General features: G+C 34.8%; 1 long non-coding RNA gene and 1 other non-coding gene across 5 annotated transcripts; both read left to right on the top strand.

Annotated features, from left to right (window-relative positions):
• Positions 1 to 1,265: 1,265 nt before the first annotated feature.
• On the top strand, positions 1,266 to 4,249 carry LOC136224421 (uncharacterized). Of its 4 annotated transcripts, XR_010686419.1 has the most exons (7): positions 1,266 to 1,404; positions 1,517 to 1,604; positions 1,681 to 1,844; positions 2,832 to 2,943; positions 3,029 to 3,158; positions 3,529 to 3,659; positions 3,857 to 4,249. It is a non-coding gene; the product is annotated as an uncharacterized lncRNA (long non-coding RNA). The 4 variants fall into 4 exon arrangements; XR_010686416.1 differs by lacking the exon at positions 2,832 to 2,943; XR_010686418.1 differs by having other exon boundaries at positions 2,842 to 3,158.
• Positions 4,250 to 10,781: 6,532 nt separating this feature from the next.
• Positions 10,782 to 10,888, top strand: LOC136225264 (small nucleolar RNA R71). The gene has a single exon (XR_010686988.1). It is a non-coding gene; the product is annotated as a small nucleolar RNA R71 (small nucleolar RNA).
• Positions 10,889 to 14,545: the final 3,657 nt, after the last annotated feature.

Raw genomic sequence — 14,545 nt, 5'->3', positions numbered from 1 at the left:
ACACGTGCGCCATTTTTTTTATTAAACGATGTATACTTTAATAAACTACAATTTCTTGACTTTTATCTAATTTATAGATAATGATAAATTATAGATAAATAATAATAATAAATAATGATAAATTATATATAAATAATAATAATAATGATAATAAATTATATATAAATAATTATAAATTTAATAAATAATAATAAATTACTGAATTTTGAAATTGAATGCTGAAACTAGATGCTGAAATTGAATATTGAAACTAAATGATGAATTGTACTGAACTGAACGGATTGTTACTGAAATTAAGTATTAAGTAATAAAGAACATGGCCTCAGTCCAGGCTAAAACGATCATTTTAGTCTCAATAATATAAACATTAAATATTGTTTAGTCCAAGTTGTAAACACAACAACTATTCAAGTTGTGTTTATATTTTTACACTCTTAGCTGGAAAAAATTAGTTTCGAGACGGAATATAACAATGAAAAAATATATGAAATGGACGGATAATTCTACTGGTGGGAATAAAACTAAAAGTGATAATAACAAAAATGACAATTAGAATACAAGAGAGAGGAGATATAGTAAAAGGAGTGCCAGTAGTTCAGCCCGACGATCATCTCACTACAAAAAAAATGGTCTATTACGACACTTTTTTAGCGACGTTTTTTAATATGTGTCTTCATATTTTTAAATTTAGCTACACTTTTATATTTGTGTCGGCTTTTACCATCACTTAACGACACTTTTATCATTTGATGGCATTTTTTTTTAAAATAACTACGCTTTCAAAAGAAGCATTGGTATTTTTTTAAGTTAAAGACGGTTTAGAATTTGCATCGTGAAAAAGTGTCCCGATATTTTTTCATTTAAATATATTTTAATTTTTTATTCTCGTATTTAAAAATTCAACCATGCTTTTTAATTTGTGTCGCCTTTATGATAATTTAATGACGCTCTTAATTTTTTTTGTTGGTATTTTTAAAATTTAACTAATGTTATTAATTATCAAATATTTATTTATTACTCAAATTCAACTAATTCCGTTATTATTTTCATAAAAAAAAGAAGTAAATTCCTAAGGAACAAATTTGTTTTGGCGGTATATATCACAAAACAAAAAGAGTCCCTCTATCTCCCCCACTAATGCTTTTCACAAAATTTTGGGGCCAATATTTCCCACCAAAATAAAATCTAGTTAAAATAAAAAAATAAAGTGATAATTAGAAAATAAAAACTGCGAAAAAAACTCTCATCCGTATGTATTCAGAAACCTCTTTCGTATAGTTCATCTCTCTCTCTCTACGAATGCAAAATATGAGATCTGTGCTTTCCACGTAACGCAGTTTATCCTCCTCTAATTTCGTCCACCTTTTGTTTCTACTGGCGAGTTTCCATTCGACAAAGCAACCGGTAAGCTCCCTTATATCTCAAATATATTGTATTGATTCCCCTAAAATTGAGGTTTGGAGTTTCCAAAATTTACAAAATCTCAGCTTTTCTCATTAGTCATTTGTATTTTCAGAGCAGTAAAAACTGGGGCGAAATTATTCTAGATGAATTATAGAAAGCGCAATGGGTTAAAACATCAAGTGGTGGAACTAGAGAATTCGGTAATTTGATAATTTGTTGCAAACATCAGATTTTGTTCAATCGGCCTTATTGGTAATTTGTTTCAAAAATTTGTAGGATCTGAGAATTTGGCAGATGAACTACGAGAAGAAATCGTATATACAATGTCAATAATCCGAGCGCATCCGAGTTCAAGCTTAGGAGTTGCAGAGTTGTCAGTGGCTCTTCACCATGTATTCAATATTCTTGAGGATAAGATCATTTGGTATGTCAAACATCAGGTAATGGTTTCAAACTAACTATTCTTTTGAGAGACATCTTTATTATGTGAACAAGAGCGAGGCCAATCTGAGCTGCTGAATTTCCTATCTCTACATTTTGATATATTCAATCATTTTTATCTCTATACACTTTGGTATTTTTTTTTAAATTTATCTTTGCATATAAATTGGTTGGTTTCATTCCTTACACTTCATCTGTAAGTTGAAATGAGTGCAGATGTATAAAGCCTTCTCTAGGCTGTACTCACATATTTTTGTTTAAATGATATGTTATCAATTTTCACTACATTTATGTGTCCAAAGTGCTAACGTTTCACATAAATTAATGGAGTAAAAGAATAATTTTGTTAATGGTTTTCATTCTTCAATTAAGCTAGCTCTAGTTTACTTATAGATTTGGAATTGGGATAAGGTACTAATATGGTTTTTAGGGAAGTATCTAAGGCTCCACGCACAAAATAGCATTAATATAGGTTTAACGTTTAAAAAATGTATCATCGCGGATGGATTGGACACATCATTCCTATTACTCCATTAAGTTTTGATTTATCCTTTCACGTACAATTGACAGAAACGGAGTAATATCAATGACATTGTCTCGTTCCGCTATCGAGGCCTAAATTGGTACCATTTTTTAAAGGTTAAGCCTATATTGGTGCTATTTTATACGTGGAGCCTAAATTGATACTTCCCAAAAACCATAAACCTATTTTGGTACCTTATCCATTTGGAATTTGATTTTGTAAAGTTATTGAGTTTAATCGTTGAATGACCCTCTTAAGAGTGAAGGTTCTTTAATTTTTTTGCTCTACCTTGTTTCCTATAAGATACCTGAATCTTGTAACATGTGGATTAAAGGAACTAAGAAGATAGGTATTAGAGATAAAAATATTAACTACTTGTGAAGTTGCTTTTCATGTTACCATTAATTGCTTTACTATTTTGTTACTATCGATCATTTCTTAAGGTTAGCTCTTATTTGGTTAGTGTTATTCAGATGTTCAGAAAATATACAACTTAAGACTGTTCAATGTCATTGTTGAACTTATTAAAGGAATTAATCATGGAAAATCGCATTCGAAATCGGATCCTTGTTGAGGTATATGTGTGCAGATTTATGTTTTGAATCAGAAATTATTTTTGTTTTGACAAGTAAAGACTGATGAATTTATTTGTTTGTCCAGGAACTTTAGATTTCGAGAAGCATGAGATTTGTTTCTATCAAATTTTTAGGACATTCACTAGCCCTTCTTCTCGGCAGTTTGTTTCTTTTGCTGTTGACCAGAGCAGTGAAGTAATTTGTGCAACTTTGAGGTACTTAAGAGACATTCCTGATGTAGTTGATCCTAATAAGCTCCCATGCTATACCGATCTCAACATTTTGCTTAATGCTCATGTGTGAAAGATATTTTGTAGGAAATTTAGATTCCTTATCCATATATATTTGTTGTGTTATTTTGAAGATGGAAGCAGCAAAAAGCTTATAATAACTGTTTGTTTTATGTTGAACTTTGCATAATTGGTGCACTTTCTTAGCTTTCACGATTGATCTGCTTTCATTTTTTGTATCTGATGACTAATATATATATATATATATATATATATATATATATATAAAATTGTATTGGATTTACTATTTATTCTATAGTTTGAATTGTTTCTAAATTTTATTATATTTCTTTAGTCACGAGCAGTAGCAGACAAAAGTTGGAAGTCAAAGCAGCAAAATGTGCAATTGATGATGCAAACATCTTGAAACTAGCTCTATGCCTAAGTTGAAATCTCTAACTCCACTTCAGGTTCTCAAGTTGTCAGGTACGCTAAACTTACTTTTCTCTTGCTTGTTATATGTTAAGTATCACTGAAATGTTGGCTATTTTGTTGTTTTTGTATATCGAACTCTATGGTGGGTTTTGAGTTCGGCTATTTGGCTATTTTGTACTTGTAAATTATGATGGCATATTAAGTCAGAAGTTCCTAACTTATGATGAATTGATGACTCTGTTATGCAGATTGGAGGGATTTATGATTATGGTATAGAAGATGTTTGTACAACATTCAAAATGTCCTACCTTTAAAGGATGTGCTCCTATCAACTTTTTCTTTATCGTTTGAACCAATTTTCATGGAATAGTCTTCAAGGAGTGCAAACAACTTTCAACATTGAAGATATATATGAGATTGACAAATATTTGGATGTAATTCAAGTGCCAGTTTAGGATGCATTCTCTTATCTTCTAGTCCAGTTTACGTTTGAGTTTGAATTATTTATGTCTCAATCTAGGGGTGGTTTTGTAGTAATAGATATTGTTGGATTTGGGATATACTAGATTGTTAATATAGTCAAATGTAGACGTTTATTTAATTATAAAAAATACATTTAGAAAATGCCTTTCAAAGTGTTGTAGGATTCAAATTTCGTATTCATGACATAATAATATTTATGGTTGCAATTATGTTTTTTTATTGTAAAATTTAGATGTTTGTATAATTATATGCCGTAAATTTGAAGATGCTATTAAATCTAAGTGTCATAATATTCAAGATGTTATGAATATTTTCTGATGCAAAATAACAACATAACAAATTATTTGTCGCCAACTTTAGGTAGTTATAATAAAGTGTAGTGAAAAATTCAGAAAATAGAAATAAATAATATAAAAATAATTACGACGCTAAAAGTGCAAGCATTGGAAACATGACGACGCTTGTATATGGTATGTCGTCGGGTTGAATGTACCCACACAAGGTTTTATGCGTCGTTAAAATTAACGACATGCGATTTAATGACGCTTGTGACGACGCTTTGAAAAGCGTAAGTAACCATTTAGAGACGTCAAAAAGCTTCGTTAAATCTTAAATTTTAGCGTCGTAATAGGTCCTTTTTTTTAGTGTGTCTTTTGGTTCAACCGTCCTCAGCTTATCCTTTACCTCAGTAATTTTGTTCTTTTTCAGGTATTATGTTTGAGAATTTTATAATTGTTCGATGGTATTTACTGATACTAAATCATTTAAAAGGTGACATATTAATATTGATGTTGACACATCACCGTTTGAGAGGTTCTAAGCCAATTTCGTATAGGAAATTTCATTATTTTCTTCGAAGTTTTATTTAATTTTTTTTAAATTATCATTCTAAATTGATTGATTTTAATTTGATAATTGCAATATGCTTTCCTAACTTGCTTTCTTCGCGTGGAGTTGGATACGTAATGAATTATGTGATGGGAGATGTAAATATTTTTTAATGTTATCAGGCTCGGATCGAACCGGCCGGTCGAACCGGGAACCGACGAGAAAGCCGGTCCGAACCTGCACGGGTTTTTGAAGGATAGAAAAACCAGAGACACCCAAGGTAGAACCGGGACCCGGCGGTCCGGCCGGGAACCGGTGCCCGGGTCTCTACAATTGATGGAAAAAAATTTTGAATTTTGGGCGGGGTGGGCAGAATTTAAGGCGGCTGTGGGAAAATTTGGGCGGGCTGGGGTAGAAATGTAGGTGGGCTGTGGAAATTTAGGCGAGCTTTGAAAAAAATGGTGGGCTGACAAAAATTTAAAATTAATACTAATATAGCAAAAAAAAAATAAAAATAGCAAAAGTGGTCAAGCTAAGGGACTCTATCACGGTGCGGTATTCGCGTCGCCCACATCGTGCGGGTACGTCCCAACCCGATAGTTAATGGATTGCACTCCATGCGTGTGAGAGAGCTTTTTCCTTAGTAATTAGTTAAAAGCTTGTAAATATCATTTACTTATAAACTAGTTAAGTTTCTACTTTCTTTCCTACGTGGGGGTGTGAATGCTTAGTTTTCCTTTATCTTCCTCCAAAGCATTTTAAGTCGTTCACTTTGAGCATCAATTTCTCATTCATTATTTGTCCGTTTTGAGTTTATAATATATTTTTAAAAAGATCTCATGACATAGAATACCTCATATATTTAAGACTCAAGTTAACAAAAAAATAACAAACCAAATGTTGTTTATAATTTATTTTGGATATATATAATGTATAAAAATAATTTTAAATTACTAATATTTATTTAATATATATAAATATTATTTATTTATTTATTATATCATCCGGTTCGATCAATCCGAGCCATCCGCTCCGATCAAGTGACCCGTGATCCAATTACCAGTCTGGTTTAATGTCCGATCCAATTCTCATAACATTGATATTTTCTGATAAAAGATTAGATTGATTTTATATCTAACTTGCAGGATCAATTTAACTAAAAAAGAGTATCAACTTAATTAATTAGTCCATTTCTTATTAAATTAGTTCAAAAATGACTTTGGTCCACATCATTTTTGATGTAACACATGAACTGATTTTATAAACATTGTGAAACTGAGAAAGTTAAATTGATAGTTGATTTTATAGCAAACAAATTAAATGATTAAATGACCCCAAATCGAAGTATTGTCGTTTTGGCATTCATATTAACTAATTCCTTTCTTTTAGTTATCCTAGAAAGAATTTGAGCTAAAATCTTGTTTCCACGAACATTTGGAGGACATAATTATCAAAGTTTCAGTGGGGTAAAATTGTAATTTCCTCTATTTTTGGCACATTAATGAATCAATGATCTTGTTATTTTTAATTTACTTGCTCTAATTTTGGTAATATGATCTCAGGGTCATTATACAAATTCTATGAAGTTACGTCACACTATCTCTTTATGCCCTTGTAACATAAATAATACAAAGTCAAAATATATTTTTATTTCAAACATATTAAACTCTTGATTAATGTGAACAAAAAATGATAAAGTTATATCTTTAATATTTCAAACTCTGTCTAGATAATACTATTCATTGCCTTATATAAATCATTCTAAAGTATTTCACATAAATTAAGAAATATTTTGTTTAACTAAAAAAATCACTCTCATGTCACTGTTGATGAATAAACATTGGAATATTAAAAAAACACATATACCAATATAAAAAATTTAATATTTGGACAAAAAAAAACTAAGCCTTAATTTGGGAGTTTGAAAGTTAATGGAGGTGGGAGTTAAATGAGGTAATGGAAAAGAAATGAAAGTGATAGAAATGAAAGTTAAAAATTAATCTTGTTTTGGGAGGTTATAGAATATAAATGAGGTTAAATGTTTAACTTCGTTTTGGAGTTTAAAGAAGAAGAAGAAGAAGAAGAAGAAGAAGAAGAAGAGAGGAGAGAGGAGAGAGGAGAGAGAAAGAAAGAAGAAGGAAAATAAAAAATTAAAAAGTGATGGAGAATATGATATTTTTTATTTTTACTTTTGGTTTTGTGGTTTATTTGTGATAGTTAGATAATTGGGAGGGTTAATTTATAAAATAAATAAATATAAAGACCAAATTAACTCTTTTCTCTTTAAATTTTAACACGTTAGTCAATTTGGCATCTGTTTGCTAACGACGTTTAACATATACCTCTGTTTATAAAAAAAACACATGTTTGCGTTTGCAAAATAGGTAAACCACAGACATTTTTTTGTACTTATCCCTTATTATTATTAGAACCATCATCATCATTATTATTATTATTATTAGTTTATTAATGTCCAATATTATCATTAAAATAATTTTAAAGTCAAATATCATTATTATTGTTAAGTTCGGTTAAGTTCGGTAGCATTCAGTTAAGTTCAGTAGCATTCAGTTAAGGTCAGTGCAGTTTAGTTCAGCATTCAGTAGCGTTCAGTTCAATTCAGTTCAGTATTCAGTAGCATTCAATTCAGTTAAATTCAATTCAGTCCAGTCCAGTTCAGTAGCATTCAGTTCAGTTCAGTTTTTTTTTCAGCGATAAAGAACAGAGCCTAAGTGTCAATCAAAAGTAGCAAATTGTCCATAAATTCCACAATATATGTCTTTTAAGTTCATGTATAATAATTAATAAATGTAATTAATTTTAACTAGAAACTTAATTATACTTGTATTAATTGCATCAACTAATAAAATTTATCTATGTCCAACATAAAAATGCAACTTAAATAAGTATATTTTTGGTAAGAAGTAATAAAAGTAATTTCATATTAAGTGGGTTTTTTTTACTTTTTGACTTGCCAAATCTGAGGTGGCGCGTTGACTGAGCGTACAGTACCTCTTCCTATCCATAGTCTTAATAGTAATATACTTAAGTGTCAAAATAGGTACCTAAAGTTGGCAGCTAGAGTTAATTAAGTCTAAATCGAAGTTTAGGTATGAACTAAGCCCTAAAGTACATGATTAATTCAGTCCAAAACGGAAAAACAAGAATATTGTAAAATACGTGGAAAAGTAGTAAATACAAAAAAATGCGAAAAATTGAGAAAACCTGAAACACTTATCGTAATACTTAAAATTCATGTTTCGCATTTTCATGTTTTTACGGTTTTCACATTGAGAAACCTAAAACACTTATCGTAATACACCACCATCAAGTTTTTGGCGCCGTTGCCGGAGACTTTTTCGTTTATAATTTGATTGAATTGAATATGTTGAAATAATTGTTTAGATTTGTATATATTTATAAATATATATATATATATATATATATATATATATATATATATTTGAGTTTTTCGTGTCGTCTCGTTGAGACACCTGATTGTCTCGACGAGACGTAAAAAAAAATTCCCGTGCTGGTACTGGCGATTTCTCCTTTGTGGTTTTTGGGTTTACAGAACTCAAGAACGTACTCAACGCGTGTGTAGTCGTTCGTGCACCTGAGTTCTGATCCTTCTTCCTTCAGCTTTAGCAGTTTAGCGAGATAAGAGGAAGTGATGATGATTTATTTGTTCTTGACCTTCATAATCATATAGTCGGCGTCATCAGCTACTCTTAGATTCGTGTAGAATTCCCTCACTAACTGCGGGTAAGTGGTTCCAGGGAGAGAGAAGAGGTCGGTCAAGCCATTCTTTGAAATCCACTTGCAGAAGGGTTTTTCAGCTTCTACGAAGCCTTTGGAGAACCAGCGGGAACAGAAAACTTTAAGATTTTTGACATTTTTGAAGACTGGGAAGAACGTCCTTTCCTTAGGTTTCTGGTTCTGTTTCTCCTTCTTCTTCTTTGATGAAGTTGGTTGGTCAGCTTGAGGGTTTTCGCGAGGGATGCTGACCTTGGGAATAGACTGGTCATGTTGACCATGGGTTTGTTCTTGAGACTCAGTGGAAGTCTCTTGATATTCCTGCTCAGCAGGAGATGGAGGATTGATGTCGGAACGGTTGTCATCGTCTTCTTCGCCAGAGATATTCTCGGAATCGTTCGACATGTTTTCTTGAGGATTCTTGAGAGAGTTAGAAGATTAGGGAATTGAGAGAGAGAGAGAAATCGAATGCCAAAGATTTCAAGTGTAAAGAGAAGTTAGTGGGAAATCGTCCGCTATTTATAGTCGTTTCGAGTTGATCTGATAGGTCGGAATGGCGGTTTGTCCTCGAGTTGATCAATCGACAGTTATCTCTGGCATTAATGACACATTCGGCGCATGGTTTTCTAATCATTATGCTTACATCATCTTAGGTGGCTACTTAAATACGTGTGCGAGCATTAATTTTGAAAGTTGCTTTACTCAGCATTTAGGATACTAAACGTTTGGAGTTCAGAGTATGTTGTTTCGTATAGAAGGGATGTTTAGCATGCGTAGTAACTCAGCACGTAGTAATCACTTAATATGTATGTCTACTCAGCATATAGTGATTTCATGTCATTCATGTTTGCTCAGCATATGATAGTTACTTATCATGCAATAATCACTCAGCATATTATAATCACTCAACATTCGTTTAGCGCAGAAATCTATTGAAGAGGATTAGACATACAAATATCTTCCCTTAGTATGCTAAACTGCTCACGAGCCAAGGGCTTTGTGAAGATATTTGCAAGCTATTCATCTGTTGGAACATAGGTCAGTTTGATCTCACCCTTGAGTACATGGTCTCTGATGAAGTGATGCCTAATGCTGACATGCTTCATCCTGCTGTGTTGGATTGGATTTTTGGATAAGTCAATGGCACTCTTGTTGTCACATTTTACTTCGATTGTTTTTGTTTGAACTCCATAATCCTCTAGTTGTTGCTTAATCCATATGACTTGTGCCACACAGCTTTCCAGCAACAATGTACTTAGCTTCAGTGGTTGAAAGGGCAACTGACCACGGCTTCTTGCTGAACCAAGACACTAGACAGCTTCCAAGGAAGTGACATCCTCCTAAAGTACTTTTACATTCTAGCTTGTCTCGTCCATAGTCAGCGTCAGTATATCCAATGAGTGTGAAGTCATTTGTGTTTGGATACCATAAACCTGCATTTACTGAGTTCTGCAAATATCTAAAAATTCTTTTCACAGCTATATAGTGAGATTCCTTAGGGTCAGCTTGATATCTAGCACAGTAGCATACTGAGTACTGAATGTCTGGCCTATTTATAGTTAAATAAAGTAGAGAGCCAATCATACCTCGATATAATTTGTTGTCTACTGACTTACCTTTCTCGTCAGCGCAAAGCACAGTGTCAGTACCCATTGGGGTGGATAGGTGTTCGAATAGGGATTCAGCGGTTAGCGAGCAATGAAATCACAATGTTCCTGTATTGATGCACCTGGTTTGGTTCCTGGACAATCTATGGGTCGATGAGGTCCACTGCAGAAATCACAACCATCGGGTGGTAAGATCTCCATAGGTACGGAAAGCTGTGTGTTGACTGCTGAGATGTTCATCTTTCCCATCGTTTTGACCCGTTGTTCCATTTGTGAGGATAACTTGCTGATTGCCTCACTGTTTGCAGTATTTGTGACTCTCTTATCATCATCTCTCACCGAGTGCCATTTGTAACTAGTGTTGACCACTCTCTCTATTAGCTCATACAATGCTTGAGGTTCAAGTTCCTCCGGATTCCCATTGGCAACTGATTCAATTTGTATCTTGTACGCGTTGGTCACTCCATTATAGAAATTTTACACTTGCATCCATTTGGGTATGCCAGGATTCGGTACTCTTCTCAACAATTCTTTGTATCTTTCCTATGCTTCAGATAAGGATTCATCCTCCTCTTAAAAAATATAAGAAACTTCATTCCTCAACTTGATTGCTTGTCTGGGCGGAAAATATTTCATTAAGAACATGGTAGCCATCTCTTCCCAGTTCGTGATAGATCCTGGTTGTAGGTTCTTCAACCAATTCCTTGCCTTATCCTTCAAGGAAAAGGGAAACAGTTTGAGCCAGATAACCTCATCGCTATCATTTCTATGGGTACGGAATGTGTTACACATTGTGACAAAGTCTTCGATGTGAGCATTTGGATCTTCATTTGGATATCCACCGAACTGCACAGCTATTTGTAGCATCTGAATCACTGAAGCTTTTACTTCGAACATTCGATTGCCTTCATTTGGTAAAACAATGCACGACGAATGGCCTTCAGTGGATGGTCTGGAGTAATCCTTCATCCGCAACCTCTGGTTACTATTATTGTTATTTTCATTTTCACCATGACCTTCCTCATGGTTCTCCTCCTGTCTTTGATCATTTGGCCCTTCGATCTCGCGATCCATTCTGATGCGTCTAGCTTGCCTAAGTAGTCTTCTCCTTCTTCTATATGTTCTTTCCATTTCAACGTCTATAGGAAGGATAGGAACACATTGTTGAAACACCTTTCCACATGATTTTGATTTGACAAAATTGTTTAAGTAAAATTAAATATATTCTAAAAAACACTCTAAGTTTAAATGCTTTGATTTATTCTACTAATGTGTTTGTTCAATGTTGAGTTACATTGTTTATAAGATACGAGGACTAAAAGGCTTAAGGCCCAAAACGGAAGTCAAAGCCCAATTCAAACGGATCGAAGACCACTCGGCCCGCGTATGCGAAACGCTGCCCTTGTGATCAAAACGCAGCTCAGCACAAGAAGGATCGAGAAGACCTTCCTTGAACAACTTCAGGATGAAACGGTTGAGTTGTCTCGACAAAGAGTACAAGATAGCAGCTGAGCGAGAGCAACTTCCAGACAAAGTATTTCCATATCGGGTAAAGTTCAGAAGACACAGTATGCTGTCTAGTTGACATTACCACAAATGGAGAGACATTTTGTCGCACTGACTAAAAGTTGCTCAATACTGACCGAAGACAGAAGATACTCAAATCTGATTGGCCGAGAGCTCTGAGCAAGACTGAGTGACAACGAAAGGAAGCCATTTCCCTCCAACAGTTATTTCGAAATTGGAAATGACCGATGCCATCAGACGTCTCTATAAATAGGGCCATTCAGACACTTCTCAAACACAGAACTTCATCAAGCCATTACGCTGACCAAAATTCTACTCAAGTTCTGTGAAGAAAAGAAAAGCAAGTTGTTACACTAAATTTCATATCTTTTATGTAAAAGTCTAGAGTGATTATTCAATCATCTAAAGTGTCTTAGCAATTGTTGTTTAGGACAAACACTTATCATTCCTAGAATTAGAAAGGAGAGGCTGAGTACTCGGTTATAGTACTCAGCGTGAGATTAGGATTGAGTAGAGGTATAGAGGAAGGTACTCTTGTCATATTCAGTTTCTAAGTTGTAAAAGGTTTGAGGCTCTACCTTTAAAGAGCTCAATAGAGGATTCGAAAGCTCGGAACGTGTTCCGGGGACAGGACGTATGCTTGGAGGCCAAACCTGGATAAATCTGATGAGTAACATCTTTCTAACCTTAAACTCCTTAGTATATAAATTGCTTGCTTAAAACAAAACTGACCAAGTAAAGAGGTCACACTGAGTTGTGCATATTGAGTATCTAAGTTCAGGAATAGAATCTTAGTGCAATCTCCTGACTCAACGAAAGAAGCTGACTTAGTCACCAGTTGACTAAGCTAGTATCTTAATTTACTCAGCGCGTTGTCCAAATCTTTTCAAAGAAAAAGAGTTCAGACTTAACGTCAAAAAGTTTAAATAGTTCCTAATCCCCCCTTGGAACTATACTTGTAACGTTATAAGGGACCAACAAGTGGTATCAGAGCTTAACAAGCTCACTGTGAAAGGTTTAACAACCTAGAGCTGATCCCCACTATGTCTGAAAACAGCACTCGGTTTCTCCCAGGAAACCTGACAACTCAGATCTTACCTGAGGGGCTGTCCATTACTCGGCCTCCCCTATTCTTTGGGTCTAACTACACCTTCTGGAAGAATAGGATGAAAAAATTCATTCAAGCTACAAACATGAGTGCATGGCTATTCATAGTCTAAGGCCTGTTTGTACCTGTTGAAGTTGTGGCTGGTCAAACAGTTGTTAAAGCTGAGGCCAAATGGACAGAGGATGATCTCAAGAAGCTACAGAATCACGCTTCGGCTATTAACATGCTTCACTGTGCGCTTGATGGTGCAGAATATAATAAAATTTCAGGTTGTGAGTCGGTGCAAGAGATCTGGAAGAAGCTAGAAGTCACCTACGAAGGAACCAACAAAGTAAAGGAGTCCAAGGTGAAGCAGCAGATGATACTATACGAGTTGTTTGAAATGAACGATGGTGAAGAAATCTCTGACATGAATGCAAGGTTTACAAACATCATCAATGAGCTCAAGAGGCTTGGAAAGATCTTCACTGAGGAAGAACAAGTCAAGAAGATTCTAAGAAGTCTTCCTAAAAACTGGCAAGCAAAGAAGACTGTTGTCGAGGAAGCTCAAGACTTAACCACCTACAAATATGATGAACTCATCGGCTCACTGCTGACCCATTAGATATCAATGAAGAACTCCGAGGTGAAGGAAAAGTCTGAGGACAAGAAGCAAAAGTCTCTTGTCATGAAAGCTGACTCCACTGATGGGAGCTCAGCAGACGATGAGGAGATGGCCATGTTCACCAAGAGAATGAAAAGGCTGTTTAGAAAGAATGACAAATATTCTAAGAAGCCTTACAAGAAGTTTGATAAGTATAATGCTGAGTCCAGCGACAGCAAATACAAGAAAGACAACTCAAAGCCCATAACATGCTTTGAATTCCATCAAACTGGCCATATCAAGTCCAGCTGCCCCAAGCTGAGGAAAGATAGAAAGAATGGCAAAAAGGCAATGGTAGCTACATGGAGCGACAGTGATGAGTCTTCATCAACAGATGCTGAGGCCACTGAGTCCGCAAAGATTTGCTTCATGGCTGACGAGAATGCTGAGCCGTGCGTCTCTGAGCACACTGACCCCTCCATTGCATCTGACGATGAGGAGCAATCAAATGAGGTAATCTCACTACCCTGCTCAGAAATGAAATGATTAATGCCCTGAGTGACCTCTACACACTTGTCAAAAAGTGTAATAAAAAGGTTAGAGCACTCAACAGGCGCTGTGACGAGGTTGAGGAGGTCAAACTAAGTGACCTTCGATACCTTCTCCAAGACAACTCAACTTTGCATAGCAATATGGACATTATGCACAAATTTGTCTCGGAGGTCCAATCAGATTCCAAGAAACTGAGAAAGGACGTTACAACTATTCAGAACCAACTAAAGGTTCCAAACAAAAGAAATATTCCACTGAATACTCAGTACCGAGGTACTGGTCAGCAGAGATGGAATCCTCAGCGGAATGTCCAGTGTGACTTCTGTGGGAAGAAAGGACACATCACAAAGGTGTGCTGGCACGCTCAGCACTGGGGTGCTGACCAGTCAGTAAGATATCCTAAACAGAAGGTCAGCTATGACTTCTGTGGAAAGAATGGCCATATTGTCCATGTATGCCGCCATAAGATAAAATATGATGCTTTACCTGTTTA

The sequence above is a fragment of the Euphorbia lathyris genome, chromosome 3 (genome assembly GCF_963576675.1).
Source record: "Euphorbia lathyris chromosome 3, ddEupLath1.1, whole genome shotgun sequence".
In the NCBI taxonomy this organism is placed as follows: Eukaryota; Viridiplantae; Streptophyta; class Magnoliopsida; order Malpighiales; family Euphorbiaceae; genus Euphorbia; species Euphorbia lathyris.
The sequence above is the reverse complement of the archived record's forward strand: the minus strand, read 5'-3'. Positions and strand labels throughout refer to the sequence as shown.